Raw genomic sequence first — 6,736 nt, 5'->3', positions numbered from 1 at the left:
GAGAGATAGCCATAGGTGCTCGCTTGAAATGCTTGAAAGGATAAGTGGTCGGTGGGTCTAGGCGATTGAGCAATGAGCTCCATCTATAGCAAGTGTCTATGTATATGTGTCTATGTACACGTAACTAATATGAGAGGTTGGGTATATGTGCATATGTGCACAAGCAAGGGACTATGTGCAAGGGTCTAATGCAAGGGATTGTGTGTGCTTGCACATGTGCACATATGAGGATGTGTATGCAAGTGCACATGTGCACGTGTAAGGGCATGTGTGCAAGTGCACATATGTACTTGCCTATGTGCACGTGTCTAGTGTGAGAGATTGGGTGCACGTGCATGTGTGCATAATCATAGTGCAAGTGCTTAGGAGTTATGTGCACATACATGTGTCTATGTGCAAGGTACTCTATTATCATATAAGAAGTTTTAAAATTTATGTAGTTTCGACTCTCTACCTCCTAGCATTAATGAGCCCACCACCACCTTAGACTCCCCTCTCTCTCCCACTACAAATACGATTACAAAGAGCCAGGTTAGTGTTAGTAGTGGACCCCCCCACACACACACTTTCTCGTTTCAATGCATCTCTCCTCCGAGTCCCCCACACACTCGTTTCAATGCATCTCTCCTCCCTGCTTGTTCCATGCTAACCAATGCAGTAAACAATAAAGAGGGAGGTGTAGGGAATCTTTAATTGTGAATCCTCCTCCTTGTAGGACGTGTTCCTCAGAGCCATGGATGGAGAGGAGGGTGGAGTAGAAGGAGTCGTGGGCAAATTCCATCTTGCCCGTGTCATGACAAAAGCGCGTACGAATAGAGTGGTTGGGGGCGAGATGGTGATGGGGGAGAAGAGAGATGGATATGGCGGTGGGGGTTGGTGGAGGTTAGGAAGGAAGGAAAGGGTGGAGAAGATGAGGGGGCAAGGAGAAGTGGAGAAGACAAAGGAGGAGGGTGAGGGTGGAGAAGAGGAGGAGGAGGGGGGGGATCAGGAGGTTGTGGACAGCAGAGGAGGAGGGAGCGGAGAGAGTGGTGGAGGCGGCAAGGAGAAGTGGAGAAGATGAAGGAGGAGGGCGAGGGTGGAGAAGATGGGGGGGGACAGGGGATGAGGAGGCTGTGGAGAAGCCGAGGAGGAGGGAGTGGAGAGAGTGGTGGAGAGGGCAAGGAGGAGAAGGGATCGGCGGTGCACCGAGTGGAGCTGGCAGTGAAACCGGCTCACGCTAAGGCGGTGGTGGCGGCCTATGGCGGCAGGGACACGACAAGGTTGAGCAGGCTCTAGGTGAGTCTTTTTTCTCTCGTTTTCTTCTTCTTCTTCTTCTCCTTCTTACTTTTCTCTATCTCCAAGCAAGATGAATGTCTACAAAGCCAACCACTCCATCGCAAAGACCGCAATTCTTTTAAATAAAAGCTTAAATAATAAGAAAAAAGTTAAATTACCAACAAATAGTTAAACCCTATATATCAACGTGTTAACCACCCCCAAAAACGAAAAATTAATGAATCAAAATAATTTTCAATCATTCCACAATGAAAAAAAACCTATTTAACCACATGTATTTCAAAGTTGCTACCCACATGCACCCCTCCTATTTTGCAAAATGAAAAACCATGTGAGTGACTTCGTCATTGATATGTTCTTGGTCCTAGCGACGAAACCAAAATGTTGGATCACATGCACTCAATGTCTTGGGATCATTGGGTACACCCTTATTAATTCAAGAGTTTCGATGCAAAAATCCATTGGCTAGCTCTCACCTAGCCTCTCACACATTGCAAGATATCTCAGACCATTATAGTGAGCTCCCTTGGCCTTCCTTCAAGAATGAATGTAGCACTTAGAAGGCTCCACAACTCATGCATGCACCCGCTCTCCCTTCCCACCCTCTACGACCTTCATATGTAAGAGAAAGCATAAGCATAGGTAGAGAGAGCACTCCAAAAAGAGATGGGAGCTTCACCCTTGGTCCCTTACTCTCCCTCTCTCAAGCTCTCACATACATACACTCTCTCTCACGCAATGGAAAACAAGAAAGTGAAAACAAGGAATGAGCACACATATAAATAGCTTTTTCTATTCTCTTTTATCCTTTTTATACAACTTTTTAGGGTTAGGGTTTTCCTCTCCCCCTTGGGCATCCAACCCACTTTTTGGGAAAATTACTAGTCTTCCCTTTAAGCATGCACTCAATTACGTATTCCTATGCTAAGTGCTATTGAATTTAATTACAATTTGCATAGGAGAGAGCCCAACCCTTGTTTACAACAATCAATTTCTTTTCCAAGGTCTAGTAATTTCCAAAAAACATTTGTGGCTCTCATGTTCTTCTTTCTCTTCAAGTCTTTGTTTCTGTAATCAGTTAACAAACATCATGGCTACAATTTTTTGGGAAAAAGACCAATCTTCTCTTTAAGCATGCACTCAATTCCTTGTTTCTATGCTAAATGCTATTGGATTTAATTACAATTTGCATAAGAGGGAGCCCGACTCTCATTTATAGCAATCAATATCTTTTCCAATGCCTAGTAATTTCCACAAAAAAAAAATTGTGGTTCTCATATCTTGTTTTTTTTCAAGTCTTTGTTTCTTCAATCGGTTAACAAATATCATAGATGCGACGAATAACCTTCTAAGCTCGCGAATCCCAAACGTGATAGCTTATCTCACATGCATTACCATATCCAAGAAAGATGCATTTGATGGACTTCAGACTCAACTTGTTGCGCTTGTCTTTGGGAATATGGTAAAAAGTCTCACATCCAAGACTCGCAAGTGTATATAAGAGGGAGGTTTACTAGACCATGCCTCCTTTGTAACTCTGCCACCAAGAGCAGTGCATGGGGATCTATTAATGAGATGAATAATAGTAGTAGTTGCCTCAACCCAAAAATGCTATGGTAGGGATGCTAGCTAAGAACAACAAGTATATAATCCTCAAAACTATCCTCTAAGGCATTTATCTCCTCTATCTTTACAAGGACTTTAATAGACACAATGCTATGATCATAAGAAGATTTAGCATTATTATATGCTTTTTCCTTGCCTTTCTCATTTCACATTTTATGGCATTGTAGCATAATGTAACCTTACTACCTAAAACAATGGCATGTCAAAGAAAACTTACGATCATAGGACTTTGCAAGCTACATCAATATTCTTCTAGTTCACTTCTTCGATAAGTAAAGCACTCTCTACATCATTATATTTAAAGCCATCTTTAGAAGGATTAGCACTCATAATAATACGGAAGCAATAACAAAGACTTTATGTTATCCTCAAATTGAATGCCCTATGAGATAAGCTAGCTAAAAATAGAGTGGAACTCATTCAAATGAGTAGACATAAGAGCGCCCTCCTTCATGCAAAGGTCCGTAAGTGTCTTTAACCAATAAAATTGAGATGTAAAACTTTGTTTGTCATAGAGATCACATATCTTTTGCCATAAATCATATGCATCATCATCAATTGAAATAACATTGAAATACACTTAATTAGACAAAGATAGTATGACAGTTGACTTGCATAACTCATCAAGCTCATCTCAATCATCTTTATCTCAATTTTTTGGCTTTATAACCTTGGCTTTCAATAGCCTAACGTGCTTCTTTTATAGTAATACATGCCATATTATATTTTTCCAATAATGGAAGTTGTCAGCATTCAACTTTTTTGTGTTGAAAATAGCACTATCATTGGATATATGTGAAGCTCCTGCCATTATGCTCGTAAAGGGCTACAAAGTACAATAGTATGGACTAATGTAATCATAGTAAAACAGAGCCAAAAGTGAGAGCAAGAAGTGAAGAACAAAAGATTATAGTTGTCCACTAATAGTAGGCACTAGAGTGCTCAAACAAGACGTCTATTTTCAAAGAAAAATGGACAAATAAGTAAGCTTCCCTACTAGGAATATCCAAGTAGCAACTGAGATATATAAAATGCAACTAGCATTATAGTATGAACAACCACGTACCAAGAATTTTCAAAGCATACACAGTGTCATATACATAGATGCATACAGCAATGCATATCAAGCATGTATCAACCATTGATAACCCATTAACAATGATAGGTACAAGGTATCCAAGTGCTCAAAAGAAAATCAGCCCACAAGAGTCAGTATCAACAAGAATAGTGTAGTGTAAACGAAAAGAGCATAAAGAGTCTCCCATTGACTCAAAGAACCAAGCTCTATAAAGAAAGTACAAGTGTCTCCCACTGTAAGCAAAACTAGAATGTGAAGTGAGAAAGCAAAACTCAAGTCATAAGAGTCTTAGCATCCAGAAAGCCCAAGTACATCATAAATACATCAGGAGCATATGCATCCAATATGTCTTCAATCCGCAAGTAAGGAATCACTGAAGTAAATATCACTGCCCAAATATCCAATAGAGTTCAAATAAAAAGCTCAAAGCACATCATAAGTATATCCAAGCTCATACATTAATGTCAGGCATCCATATAAGCATGTAACAATCCCAAATGTCTTGTAGGCATGAAATACATAAACCTTCACAATGTATGCTTGCTGTCCAAACTTTGCTACACCAAGACTCCTTCAAATGTTGAGCTATTTGATCTCCAAACAATCCAAGAAGCTTTTCCAAGCATCAAACCAACATTGAGGAGTTACAAACTTGCCCCATAAGCATTATATAAACCTGAAGCATTTGAATACATGCTATCCATAGTGTATGTAGCAGATCTATACCAAATGGTGAGACAATGGTTGAGCAACAAGTCTTCTAAAAGTGCCCAAGAGTAAGCCCTTTGATGCCATGAAGATTTCCAATGAGTTGCCAAGGAGCAAGAGACCAATAAATGCCTGTAAGCATGAGCAATCAATGAAGAGACGTGGGGCTAAAAATCAGTGCAAATTGTGCTAGCTGATCCTAGGCCTCCTACAACTACTCCTCAACTCCAATAAATGCTCAATGCTACCTCTAGAAGCTGGGAAAAATGCTCGGAACAAGCCTTGAAGAAGAGGGAAGTCGAAATATACCTCAAGAGTGAAGGGTTGGGGAAACCATGAAAGCTTCAAGTGAGGTCTTCTTTCCACGCTAAAGCAAAGATTGATAAAGCTCCTCGAATGCCCACTCTAATACCAATTGAAAGGTGGAGCGAAAGTGGAATCATGAGCAAAACAAGAGCTATGGAGATTCAAGCAAAGAAGAGAAAGACTGGTATGTGGGAACTCCAATAGTCACCATGTGTGACCTACCTCCCTTATTCTGTTGCCACTAAAAGAATAAAGAATAAAGTGACAATGATGGGTGCATGCCACATTTGGTATAGAGGTGTGTGAGATAGTGTACAAGTAAATATAGGCCACTAGGCACATGCAGCCTTTAACCCTCAACAATAAGATAGGTGGTGAATATATCCCAACCCTAGCATGTGATGCCCTTGAATGAGTGGAAGGGTTGTGTTAGATCAAAGGAGGGCTACCTATCATCTCGACACCTTACTAACTACCTAGGACAAGGTGTGTGGTCCCTTAAGGGTCACAGGGTCATGGAGATGAGTCCATTATTAAGTGTTGGTTGTGACATTCTCAAGGTGTCCCTCTAGCCCTGTAATAGAATGGCCACATGGGGGTTGAGTCTGCATGGGAGTGAGCTACATTGAGTAAAAGCCACCTAGCATCATAGACATGAGATAGGTGGTGAATATAGTACAACCCTAACATGTGATGACCTTAAAGGAGTTGAAAATTTGTGTTAGATCTGAGCAGGGCTACACACTAGCTCTACCTAGGACAAGGTGTGTAGTCTCTTAAGCCATGTAGAGTCACGGATATGAAGGTTGGATCCTAGATTACTAGTTGCTTATTTCTGTCTAGTGGGATCATTATCTTTCAAATATAATTTTGTTAGTAAAGAGTCTCTTTATTTATCAGTGAAAAAATTGTGCATTACTAAATCATATGTCGTGCTTAAAGAATTTATGTAATAAGCCTTATGTAACAAATTATTTGAGAATGTTGTTTGTATATGCCAAAACAATATGGTACCATAAACTCCTTAGATAATTAGAGCTTGTTGGATGAATGGTGGAAAGAAAGTGCATGGAGGTCCCAATGACCCCATTTTATGGATGGGTGGACCCAATTAGCCAAGTGGCTATTCCACTTAAAATTTTGTAGAGCATTTGGTAGGATTTAGACTCTAAGCTAATCCAAAATGCCACAACGGAGAAGTCAAGATTACGCCCCATCATTTCACACTATTTATGAACTAAGTGTGGGATTAGTTTGTCAAGATGACATGCCAACTAACCCGCTACAATGCAAGTGTAATTATATTGCTTTAGGTTATGATTGTGTTTTCTTTGTTGTGAGGTACAGTTGGATCTTCTAGTTGTTAGGTCTTGATCATCCTAGATGGGCTAAGGCAATTAACAATTGGTCCTAGGTTCAATCAAGTACTAAAAGGTTGCCCATAGCTTCTAAATTGAGAATTGTACAATGTAGGATAGCCCATATTTTGCAATGACAAGTGTGTCTTGAAAAATCCTACCTTCTATCATCTATGACAAGATGGACAAAGATTGTTAGGTGTAGCTTTTCACTCTAGTGACATCGGTAGCATTCTAAATTGTATTTTTGGTGATAGGGGCTTCACCCTTTTACCATTGCTCATGATTCCTTTTCTTCACACACTGTTAGTGACCGCATTGCATGACCATCACAACAACCCTCATTCCCTCAACTAGAAGCAAAGAGAGCATTGTGTCATTTAAA

This window comes from Lygodium microphyllum, unplaced genomic scaffold (assembly GCF_053477565.2).
Source record: "Lygodium microphyllum isolate KBCC unplaced genomic scaffold, Lygodium_microphyllum_v1.1.10 scaffold_123, whole genome shotgun sequence".
In the NCBI taxonomy this organism is placed as follows: domain Eukaryota; kingdom Viridiplantae; phylum Streptophyta; class Polypodiopsida; order Schizaeales; family Lygodiaceae; genus Lygodium; species Lygodium microphyllum.
This window is presented reverse-complemented; position numbering follows the sequence as displayed.